Raw genomic sequence first — 12,846 nt, 5'->3', positions numbered from 1 at the left:
AAAAAAAAAAAAAACCCTATAGAACAAGAGTTTTTTTTTTTCTTTAAATATGGCAGGTGCTCAATAAAAATTTAACTAATGATGATGGCCTTGAAACTAGACTGCTAGAAGTGAATGCAGATGACCCTAAGGATGGGGTAGAGTAGGCAAGAAACTGGTGTTCATGAAATGGCAAGATTTGGTTCGTGAAATCTAAGTTGTCTGGACTTGAGATATCTGATTCATTCAGGACAATAATAAGGAAGAACAAGTCATAATAATGAACTGAGAATATGGACAAGGGAATAATAATCAGGCCTCTAAGACCCCATTCTTAGGGCCCAGAGCATACTGGTACCACTCACAAGCATTCTAAGTCTAATTAGATTTAAAGAGTTAAAGATGGCAATTTTAGTGGATTCTACCAATTTGTCCTACAGATATGGACATGCCCCAGGTAGTTATCTTGCTTCTTAAACTGGCATCCCCACAGTTGAGTAATATGTGCCAGGAAGTGCATGACTACATTTACAAATATGTCTGACAAATAGCATGACTTTAAAGGGCAGTGTGGGGATTTTAAGAAAATGCTTTCTTCGCAAGGGAATCATTTTGGTAAAAGCTATCAGGAAACACAGAGATACAGGTACAATTTTTCCTTCTGGGGGCTATCCTGTGAAAAGCTTACAAAACACTGCTGTCAAAGAGGAGTGGAAGTCTTGTACAAGTAATCAAAATCTCAGATTTGGAAAGGCTGGAAACATTATCAAATCATGGTCAGCCATGACAAAGCCAGAATAAAGGTTGGGCAGAGTCAAAGGGAGATTTTTCCTTTTCACCTGACTTGAAGAGATTACAGAAAACCCAAGGTTAAGTACAGGAAAAAAAAAAAAAAGCCAAATTCAATGGAATATACAGTCTCCCTCAGTATTTATGGGGTATTGGTTCCAGGACTCTCATGGATATCAAAGCCTATAGATGCTCAAGTCTCATATAAAACAGAGTATTAAAATATAATCCATGTACTTCCTCTTGTACATTTTAAACCATCTATAGATTAATGATAATACCAAATACAACACCTATGCATCATTTCATTTGTGTAGACTCAGTGTAGTACACAGCACAACAGAAAATCAAATTTTACTTTTTGAGATTCTGTGGAATTCTTTTCCTGAATGTTTCAGATGCTCAGTTGGTTGAATCCCTGAGTGTGGAAACCAGGGATATGGAAGGCTGACTGCTTGTAATTGAGACTTACGGGTTTTAACTTTGATCCTTGTGTGTAACTTTGAACATCACTTCGTTTTAGTTTCCCCATTTATAAAACAGAAATGGCAATATATCAGGCAAAACTATTTCAAGGATTCTGTGATGATTAAGGAATAAGCCACAAGGAATAAAATATCCTGGAAAGCTGTGAAATCGTACTTGTTTTTAGCAAACTTGAAACCTGTGGAACGTACTATTTACCTCTATGAAAGGGAGTAAAGTGATTGCAGAAAACCAAAGTGAATGAATGTTTGGTGTATACTGGCAGAAACTTGCCATGTACAGATTTCTCCCACTGGACCTGTGTTTCTTTGAATTATTCTCTTGTCACTGTTGTACACACAAAGAAAGGATGCTACTTTGTGACTCTGCGTTATGCTTCTATCAAACACGTTCCTTGAGACTGAAGATGACAGCTCCAGTCCTCTCAGGAGACACAACATACTTCTCCATGTCCCTGTGCCCTTGTTCTGTGCTTTTGAATTTGGGTGACAGGTCCAATGTCAAAAATGCAATAGGGACACACAGAATAAGCCAGCACAGAGTTACTCAAACATTGATGCAAACCGTTTTTGAATGAAAAGACGTATAGATGTATTGTGGAATGGAAGGCAACTTCACAGACGCTTTAACGCTAAAACACGAACATTTGAGAGAAGAAAAGAATAGCCTTGCTCATGGCAGGCTACTTAAGCTGTGCTTTGACTACCCCAAAACTTCCACTGTAGGAAGCATCTCAGAGAAGACCCTTTCCAGAGCAGGGGAACAGCAGCAGCTAGGATGGGCATGCCCCTCTCATCTGTCGCCTCGCTGTTGGACTTCTCTACCCCTTCCTGCCTCTATTGTCTCCTGTGGAAAATGCAGGAAATGAAAGTATATTCCCCTGCAGCCTGACAGGGATGATTTTAAAATCAACTGAGATAACACCCATGAAAATGCTTTTAAAACAGGAAATATTGGACAAATGGTAGTTGTAATTTTTTATTATAGTAAAGTATAGAGAGTCTTTGTGCCTTACTTAGCACTTAAGCATTTAAATCATAATGTATCAATTTACATATATTGGAACTTCTTAGATTGTTTCAGTTGACCATATTTTGTGTTTAAAACAGACCCCAATCTCCTTGGCTCTTATTTCTTTGGTATCTCAAAATAATACTCTGACTATATGAGATGCTAAAAAATACCTTTTAAAATGACTTTAATATAACTATCACTGAAAATGATGCTTCCTTGTATGATCTGGGAGAAGGGTCCTGTATTTTCCATTACACATGTGATCTGAGCAAGGTGGCATGCACCTGCAATCCCAGCTACGTGGGAGGCTGAGGCTAGAGGATCAATAGCTGAAGTTCGACATTACAGTGAGAGTGTCTCTTAAAAACACAATTATTCCTTCTCTTCACCCTTACTCTGATTTCACTAGAGATGGTCATATCCTAGCTGCAGTGTGGACATGGGGCCGTGGCCTGAGGTAAGCTAAACAATACAAATCAGGCTCAGAATTTCTGTGCAATTTCGCTAGAGAGGAGCTATTTTCTTTCTACAAAGATATTAAAAACTTAAAAGCCATTGTTGGAGCTGCTGGCTGCCATTTTGTCACCATAAGGAGAAAGTATGCCTGAGTATGGAATCATTATGGAAGAAAGATGAAAACAATGAGATCAATCAGAAGATTTCCTGTGAACCTGTTTATAGTCATGATGAGCTCATTGGACCATTTTGAACTGTAAACCAATCATTCCATTTTTATTTTAGCCAAATCAAGGCTTTTGAGGGGTAGGGGGTTGTCTCTTATACCCAAAAGAATTATAACTAAAACAACATTTATCATGACTTTGGACATAACTTGTTAGATATGTGTCTGAGCTAAGCGAAACAATATATTAGCTCATTAAAAATATTCAATGAGCTAATGTATTGTTAGCTCATTAATCATATTTAATGAGCTACTACTACTTGGCAGGTTTCATGTTAGATGCTCAGGATATGAGATTCAAAAGGCAGATGTGATCCCCCCACCCCACATCCTAACTGTATTGCTGAATACAGTTAGGATGTGGGGTGGGGGGATCACATCTGCCTTTTGAATACAGTAAGATGTAACTGAATTGCTGCATTCTCATTATAAAACCTAACAGATTAAGAGTTGCTTCTTATGGATGTGCAAAGAAAATGGTTTCTTGAGATAGAATCTATTCCTGGAGAAGATGCTATGAACATTGTTGAAATGGCAACACAGGATTTAGAATGGTAAGTAAACTTAGTTCATAAAGCAGTAGCATATGAGAAGAGAGACTCCAATTTTGAAAGAAGTTCTACTGTGGCTAAAAGGCTATCAAACAGCATCGAATGCTACAGAGAAATCTTTCATGAAACTATGAGTCAATTGATGCACCTAACTTCATTGTTGTCTTATTTTAAGAAATTGATTCATCTCCCCTAACCTTTGGCAACCATCTGATCAATCAGCAGCCAACAACATCAAGGTAAGACACTCCACCAGCAAAAAGATTGTGATGTGCTAAAGGCTCAGATGATCATCAGCATTTTTTAGCAATAAAGTATTTTTAAATAAATTTATGTACATAAATTTTTTTAGACATAATTCTATTGCACACTTAATAGGCTGTAGTGAAAACATAACTTTTATATGCATGAGAAACCAAAAAATTTGTGTGACTTGCTTTATTGTGATATTTGCTTTACTGCAGTAGTGTGGAACAAGACCCACAATATCTCCAAGATATGCCTGTAATTAATTCCCTTCCTTTCCACTTGTGACCACTTTGTAACCTCTTTCTAGCACACACAATCCTTATTAAATTTAAAAAGTCTTAGCATTTCCTAATTGTTAATGCTTTCAGATACAATTTCTATCATAACGTAGTTTCAAAAATTACAGAATATGCTCCCCGTCCTTTCCTTTTTAGACTGCCACCTTTCTACTTTCCTAAGTTAGAAGCTGGTGTTCTTAAAGTCTGTTAATATTTTATTTGGCTGGCAGCATTTGCATGGGTCCTCCCTATGTATTCTTTACCCCACACTTAACCAAGATTTGCACAGCATGACACATGCATTAGGCTAATTTTCATCTCTGTGCTGCAATTAACATTTAATAGGCAGCTTTTAGCTATATTTTTCCTATCAAAGTTTTTTGAATTTGGAAGTATCTATTTGTTCATTACATTTCCACATGTGCATCTAAATCATTTTTAACGGATTGCAAGGGAAAGTATAGCAAGAATGAGTTCAGTGTATAATAGATTAAATGTGCAACATTTAGGTTTTGAGGAGATACTTCAAATGCTAACTGATCCAAATATTCAACACAGTGGTAATTAATTAAAAATTGAAATCCCAAATGTGGGATACAGTTACAGTAGGCAAATAAAGGAAAGAGGCTGCTCATTACAAGGATTATCCTTAAATTTTTTACTGAAATGGTCTTTGGTTCTTGTTGATAACTCCATTTTATTGTCTGTAGAATGCAGTGTAGGTGTTCAGCAGGTACTCACTTAACAGAGCTTGATTACCATATCGATCACTATAGCTATTTCGGCTTAGTCCTGAAAGCTATGCATTCCTTTCTTTATTTAATCAGCGTTCATTCCAAGTGCTATTATACTGCCTTGTAAACAATATTGTTTTCCAACCTTAAAGTCAGTAATTCTGTAGAAATTAAATTGGGTTTACAGCAAATCCTTGATTACCATATAATCTGTGGAGTCCAAATAATGATGTACTTAGCCGTAGAACTGCATGTAAAACACAGACTGATGATCACATGGCTATTTGGGGCCTAGCATAGAAAGGGACACCAAATGTTTTGATGGTTGAAAAGCTGTGAAATCGTTTTGTTTTTAATGTCTTATTTTAATTATACTCCTCAAACATCTTGCTATTGCTCTAGCTGTCTTAAAAATGGCCTGAAAATCTACTGCTAAATCTTATGCCTTACATCATGTGTTGGGAGTTTATTTTAATAAAATAAGACTTGTTAAAAATAGAAGATCCATCTGACTTAAAGTGACAATAGAAAGAAATAAGCAGACTTGCCTTTAGCAAATAATCTGTCTCTGTTTTAAGGAAATCTTTCACGATAATGTTTGGTTTAAGCATTGAGTAGTGTTTCTGGACAAAAGAACTGGTCAAAAATGCATTTTATCCAATGGCTCTGGCCCTCCAATTTGTTTCAAGGTCTCAGCCGCCTCTTGACCTGTTCTTAGTTAACATCAGGGAAACTAATGCATGTTGCTCTAATATATCCCAAACTCTAAGCTCTGATCATTATTGAACCTTAGAGTCAGAATAGCCCCAGAAATATCTACAGAAATAATGTAATTGACAAAAACCACATCATTGCTCCATGGCCAAGTCAAGCCTAAAACTCTTGTCTTCCACCTCCTAATCCAGAGACTTTCTCACTACACTAAAACCTGCAAAGGAAGCAAAGATTAGTTAGATGCAGACCCCACACAAAAAGAGCTCAAAATCTAGTATAGAATATGAAATAATCAAAAAAGCTAAGACATCGCTATAATTTAAAAGCACGGAGACTAACACAGAGGCAACACTGTAGAGTGGTGAGGAATATGAGACTGGGATGTTAAGCCAAACTTCACCATTTCTTATCTGTGAATCTTCAGCAAGTTACATTCTAGCTCTGAAGCTCATTTCTGTCAAATTAACAAGTAGGATTGTCACGAGGATGAAATGTGATAATCTATGCAAATGACACTCAGGTCAGTGACTGATACACGGGATGAATCCAGTAAATGTTAATTAATATTAACAGAAGAAAAGATTATGGGAGTTTACAGAATGGAAAGGAATGGCTAAGTTAGTGCAACCGGGAAAGATTGCGAAAAGATGGCATTTGTGATGCACAAAGACAGAGAATTATGGACCTCAGAGGGAAAAGACAGGGAGAGAATAGCAGAATCGGAGCATGGAAAGATGGAAAAACAATGAGGAGGAAAGAATGAGCTTGTAGGCAAAGAATGCTGAACGGCCTTATGCATTTGAAACACATTGGTTGTACTCAAATGCTGTTGTACTCAAATGTTGTTCTAAATGTTATTTGAATTAAGATGATGTGATAACAGTAATTATAAATATTTACTGTGGGCTCATCGTGGCAAGCCTTCTAGAGAAGTGGGAGGCAATAATGGCGAGAAGTTTCTTATGCCTTTGGCCTCAGAGTGAGAGTTACAGCATCAACTCTTCTGATGTTAGAAGTCAGAGCCGTCCAACGAAAGGTATAGAGTTCCAGGCTGTGGGTGTTCATGTTGGGGAATATTGAAAACTTCAAGCAGTGAAAGTATTGCATAATTGGACCTGGGCTTTTGGAAAATGGTTCTGATTCTGACGGGAAAGATGCTGTATTAGTCAGGGTTCTCCAGAGAAACACAGCCAATACGATATACACAGCTGGCCCTGTGTCCAGGGGTCTGCACCCATGGAATGAACCAGTTATGAATAAAAAATTTTTAAAGGAAAAGGATGGTTGTGACTATACTGAACTACTTTTTTCTTGCCATTATTCCATAAACAATACATTATAGCAAAAATTTACTAGCATTTACATTGTATTAGGTATTATAAATAATGGAGAGATAATTTAAAGTATACAGGAGGATGTGCATAGGTTGTATGCAAATACTACACTATTTTCTACAAGATACTAGAGTATCCATGGATTTTGAAGTCTACCGCATGTCCTGAAACCAACCCCCATGGATGCTGAGACACACTGTATATATAGATGAGAGGGGATTTACTAGAGAAATTGATTCATACAATTAGAGAGGCTGAGAAATCCCACTATTTGCCATCTGCAAGCTGGAGAATCAAGGAAACTGGTAGTGTGGCTGAGTCCAAGCCTGAAGGCCTGAGAACCATGGGAGCTGATCATGAAACTCTCAGTCTGAGGCCAAAAGCATAAAAAACTGGGAGGCTGCTGGTGCAAGTCCTAGAGTCTGAAGGTTGGAGAACCTGGAGTACTGATGCCCACGGGCAAGAGAAGATGGGAGTCTCAGGTCCAGGAGAGAGAGAGCAAATTCACCCTTCCTCTGTCTTCTTGCTTTATCCAGGTCCTCAGCCTAATGGTGATGCCTGCCCATACTGTGTAAAGAAAGATCTTCCTTACTCATTTAACTGATTCAAACACCAATTTCTTCTAGAAACATCCTCACAAGCACACCCAGAAATGATGCCTTACCAGCATCTGGATACTCCTTCATTCAATCAAGTGGACACCTAAAATTAACCATCACAGAGGCACTGCAAAAGGGAAGAATCCTTTGATAATGTTAAAAGAAAAACTTTAGACAAATTAAATTTAAAATATTTTAATTAGCAAAGAAGGACTCATGACTCAGGCTTCCCCAGGGTCCAGAAGAGGTTCAACATGACTCCAGAGCTGCTGCATGGTCAGATCACGTTTAGGGACAGAAAGAGGAAAGTGAGGCACGGAAGCAACTGTATTGGCTACAGCTTGGTGCTTGCCTTATTCAAACACAGTTTAAACAGCTGGCTTGCTGTGATTAGCCAGAAGTCTGTGACTGGTACAAAAGTATGTTATAGTCTGTTTACAGACCCATTTATTAATAGGTTACAGTTCACTATTCTATATGAGGCTGAATCCCTTATGTAAGGGGGCAGTTTTAGGCTAAACGTTAGCAATAACCAGACCAGAGAAAAAGCCCACTACAAGATTTCAAATGATGGAAACAAAGGCCTGAGTTAGAGTGGTAGCCATGCTAAAACAAAAAAAAAGCAAAACAAAAAAACGGATGTAAAGGCAAGAGACAAGAAATGTGGTGTTTTAGCATTCCAGGATGCTGTAAGAAATGATCACTGCTGGGCGCAGTGGCTTACACCTGTAATCCCAGCACTTTGAGAGGCCAAGGCCGGCAGATCACCTGAGGTCAGGAGTTTGAGACAAGCCTGACCAACATGGAGAAACCCTGTCTCTACTAATAATACAGAAAATTAACCGGGCATGGTGGTGTGTGCCTGTAATCCCAGTTACTTGGGAGGTTGAGGCAGGAGAACCACTTGAACTTGGAAGGAGGAGGTTGTGGTGAGCTGAGATCCTGCCACTGCACTCCAGCCTGGGTAACAGAGGAAGACTCCATGGAAAGGAGGGGAGGGGAAGGGGAATGGGAAGGAGAAGGGGAAGAGGAAAGGGCAGGGGAAGGGGAAGGACCACCAAGTGGCTAGTGAGTAGTGGGTAAAAGCTCTGTCTTAAAACAGCAGAAATTTATTCTTTCATAGTCCTGAGGGTACCAGTTCATAATCTAGGTGTCAGCAGAGCTATGTGTCCTCTCAGTGATCTGGAGAAGGATCTGCTGTCTCCCAGCTGGTTGATGTCAGCAGTCCTTGGCATTCTTTAGCTGGAGCTTGCATCACTCCATTTTCTGACTCCATCTGCACCTGGCCTTCTTCCCTTTGAATCATTTCCCTTTTCTCCCTCCTATAAACACACCTGAGAATTTAGGCCCCACCCTAATCCATTATAACCACACCCTAATTAATTATATCAGCAAATCTCTATTTCCAAATACGGTCACATTCACAGATACCGAAGTTAGGACTTGAACAATTCAACCCACTTTATGTGGTATCCACAAACTTGAAAAATGCTAAGATATGGGGAGTCATAAAGGATCCCTTTCCTTCCACTGCTTCCAAGAATTTTTCTAGTTCAAGGAATAAAAGAGGAAGCGGCTTCTCAGGTCCCTGAGTTGGATTCGCTATGCTCATTGAGCAGGCCTGACATGAACAGCCTTCTGCAAGCTGTTCTCCGAGGTCAAACTGATGTAGACTTTCCCAGTCTGACAGCCACCCTCAGTCTCAGCTGAAGGAGACAGACTCTCTTAGGGCAGAGACTTAACCCCTGGGGAAAGAGGCGGCTCTGGAGTCAGATTGAATACCAGTCTTGCTCTTTTACATATCTGTCTGAATCTCACTGACTTTATCTATAAAGTGGGCATGATGGATCAATGCAACATTTAAACACTCTTAATTCCAGTACTTACTGAATACTTAAACATTTGGTAAATATGACCTAGTGTATTTATTGTTGGTATGACTGTTTTCTTGAATTGGGACCATTCTTATTACTGTTTTCTGGAATAGTGGCCGTCTTTTAACGATCGGATAGTTGCTTTCATTACACCACCTTCTAGCTTCTATGGCAACTTGACTTTTCTCTCCTGCCTTGATATCTGTGGGGATCCCTGGCATATTGTTATTGATGTGCCAATTTTAATTGTCTGAAGGTGACAGTCCAAAGGTAGAAATAGATATAGGTCCTTTAACCCTCTGGCCATTTTATAGCTCCAGCAAAGTATCTGTATTTCCTTTTCCCCTTTGCTCCAGGAAAGTTTTACAAGTAAAATATACACAACCACTAGGCATATTTTTTTAAATTCATAAATAAAATTCCACTATGACGAACTCCAGGGGACATCTGAAACATATTTGTTGTTCTAAAAGTTTGTTGTACTGTTATTTGAAATCTAAGCCATGGCTGAAGAAGTTTCCTGAGTAGATTTTTATAAGAGCAGTTGCTGATATGAAGGGTTGTTCTGTACTCATCACAACAGACTACCCTCTTTCCACTTGGTAAAGTCCCTCAATGTGATTCATAAGCACTTACTTACAAGGGTCATCAGGACGCTGGGCACAGTGGCTCACGCCTGTAATCCCAGCACTTTGGGAAGCTGAGGTGGGCAGATCACAAGGTCAGGAGTTCAAGACCAGCCTGGCCAACATAGTGAAACCTCGTCTCTACTAAAAATTACAAAAAATTAGCCAGGCATGGTGGCGGGCACCTGTTATCCCAGCTACTCAGGCGGCTTAGGCAGGAGAGTTGCTTGAACCCAGGAGGCAGAGGTTGCAGTGGGCTGAGATTGCCCCATTGCACTCCAGCCTGGGTGACAGTGCAAGACTCTGTCTCAAAAATAATAATAACAATAAATAAAATTAAATTAAAAAGAGTCATCAGGAGACAGTGCAAAAAACTTAGGTTTTCTCTGTGATTTGGTGCTCCTGAAGGGTAAGGGATACATATTGTTCATCTTGTACCCCCAGATGTCTGCTCAGTACCTTCTGGTTAATCAAAAACTATTTAATAAATGAATGAATAATGAAATGATTAAATGCTAAATTAACATCAACTTAGAAAAACCCTCATGAGACTTCACCCCATATCTGTTTATTTATATAAACATACACCAAAAATATTTTACACGCATTTAGTATCAGTGCACAATTAGGGTCTCACAAGAGCAAAATGAGCTCAGTGAATCATCTGAGTACCTGCAGGCCAATCAAGATATTATTGCTTCTAATTGGTATTCCTACAAGTGGTTAATTTTTTCCCTATGCCTGACTTGCAAGCACTCAGGTGCAAAATTTGTTCCTGTCTTTGAGACCATCCTAATAATCATTCTCCATCTGAATCTTGGAACCAGAATCCCCCACTGATGGGTACAAATGAGGGAGAAATATGTCAGCACACATGGGCACTGGCTCGTGACAATGAAGATTTATTTGATCTAGTCAGCCAAGTGATCACCAGGAGCAAGTAATAAAGAGAATGAAATTCTGGGGTGGGTTGTGCCAGTACCTCCGTTGTTCAACAGTGTACCTCAGCTTTGTCCATAACAGAGCTTGGAGTCTAGGGGACAGTGCACTTAACTCAAGTCTAGACTGAAGTTGGTGACCCTGAACATATAGATGCTTTAGTGCTACATTTTTGTTTGTAAATGACTTTAAACTTTTGTTTATTGCTTAGTCGATGTCATTGGGATTTATTTGGCTGCCAGCTTTGAGTTCCTATTTGAAAAGAGCAGCACCATATGCAGCACATGCATATTCAGTGGTGCAGTTCTTTTTCTAAAGGGAGGGGGGAGTGCCAGGACTCATGGTTCACAATATGAATTTGCATCCCACTTTGCATAAATTTGCATGTATACTTCATAAGCCTCTAATTTCAAGTATGTAAAATGAAATGAATCCATGCAATCTACTGCAATTGTTTTCCAAGGCATTAATCACATGAAATACATCCCAGCTTTCCTTAACCAATTAATTTAATCACACCCAAGGTTAGGAGACAGGAAAAGTAGTGAATAACGGCTGCTAAGTGCCTGGCCTAGGGTTAGGGGGCTGTACACAGCCTTAGTACTTCCCCAGTGTATCTCCCTTCCAACTCTATGTCTCTTGTGAAAGATTATATTATAGTTTACTTAGTATCTTCTTTTATTTCAGTGCATCTCTCTGCAGGAGGATTACACAACTCTACCCTGGTAAACTCAGTAGTTGCCATATGACTTTGTCTGACCAAAGAAATGTGGCCAAAAGTGCGGCATACCCCTTCAAACAAGAAGCTTTAAAAGCCAACACATAGTTCAAGATCTTCATTTTCCTCTGCCATAATACAAGCAATATTTCTTATTGTGACTGCTCCGTTAACTTGAATTCAGGGTGAAAATCAAATGAAGGGGAGCTCCAGGTGACCTCCAAAATGGGCATGCAGCAAGAGAAAGAAATATGCCTTTGTTGTTCTAAGCTGCTGTCATTTGTTGCTGCAGCATGTCCTAGTCTATCTTGACTGACGATGCATTTCTTGAATTAATAAAATGAACTATAATTTGGCTTTAGCAGTTTGTGTGAGCTCTGTCTAGGTAAGAATATGCGCACACACTGGGGTGGAGACAAAAACATTCAAAGATATGGCTAATAAACATATGATGTGGTTGAGGAAATAATATATACATGTATGATCAATTAAATGTCACCATAGAATCGTAATACAACATTTATTGTCCCCCTCCTGTTTGAACCAGATGGGATAGACTATTTAGATTTCTTAAGACCAGCAGATCCATAAAAATTTGGTCTGTACTTGAGAGAGATGCCAGCTTCCTCTTTGCAATACCTTAGAGGTCTTCATATTCCACTAGGGGAAAAGTCTCAATTAAATGCTAATTTTTAAATATCTTTCCTTAGTACTTTCCAATCCACTATCTATTTAAGAGTGAATGAACTTGAAACCACGGGAAGGTACACAGTAAATAATCAAACAATAAAACCTTAAGTCCTGAAACTGAAAAATCAAAGCTTTCTGTATTTCCAAAGTGCAAAAATGTGTAGATCAACCTACAAATAATATTAGAATATAGGTTATGGAAATATAGGATAGGACTTTTCCTTCAGGCAACCAAGTCTAGAAGCTTTGCTTCTGCTTCTCCACCATGCTCTCCTGCAAAGTCCAACGTGCAACAGCCTGACTCTGCCCCTAAGAATGCAGAAAGTCAAAAGAGGAAGACATACAATGCTGAAGATTATTTTATTTCCATAATGAATAGATCAGAAGAATATATATGACAACTCCTAACAGAGAGGAATGAATCAGAAATCACAAGTATTTGGTTTCTTATTCTTTCCCCAGGCATACATAGCCAAGAAATGGTTGCACATTTTGCAAACTATTCCGCACTAAGTAGATTATTATTTCTGCTCTCTCAATTACCTGGTAATCACCATTGAGTTGAATCTACTTCCTCCTCAGAACAATCT

The sequence above is a fragment of the Sapajus apella genome, unplaced genomic scaffold (assembly GCF_009761245.1).
Source record: "Sapajus apella isolate SASKATOON/1434 unplaced genomic scaffold, GSC_monkey_1.0 scaffold24, whole genome shotgun sequence".
In the NCBI taxonomy this organism is placed as follows: Eukaryota; Metazoa; Chordata; class Mammalia; order Primates; family Cebidae; genus Sapajus; species Sapajus apella.
This window is presented reverse-complemented; position numbering follows the sequence as displayed.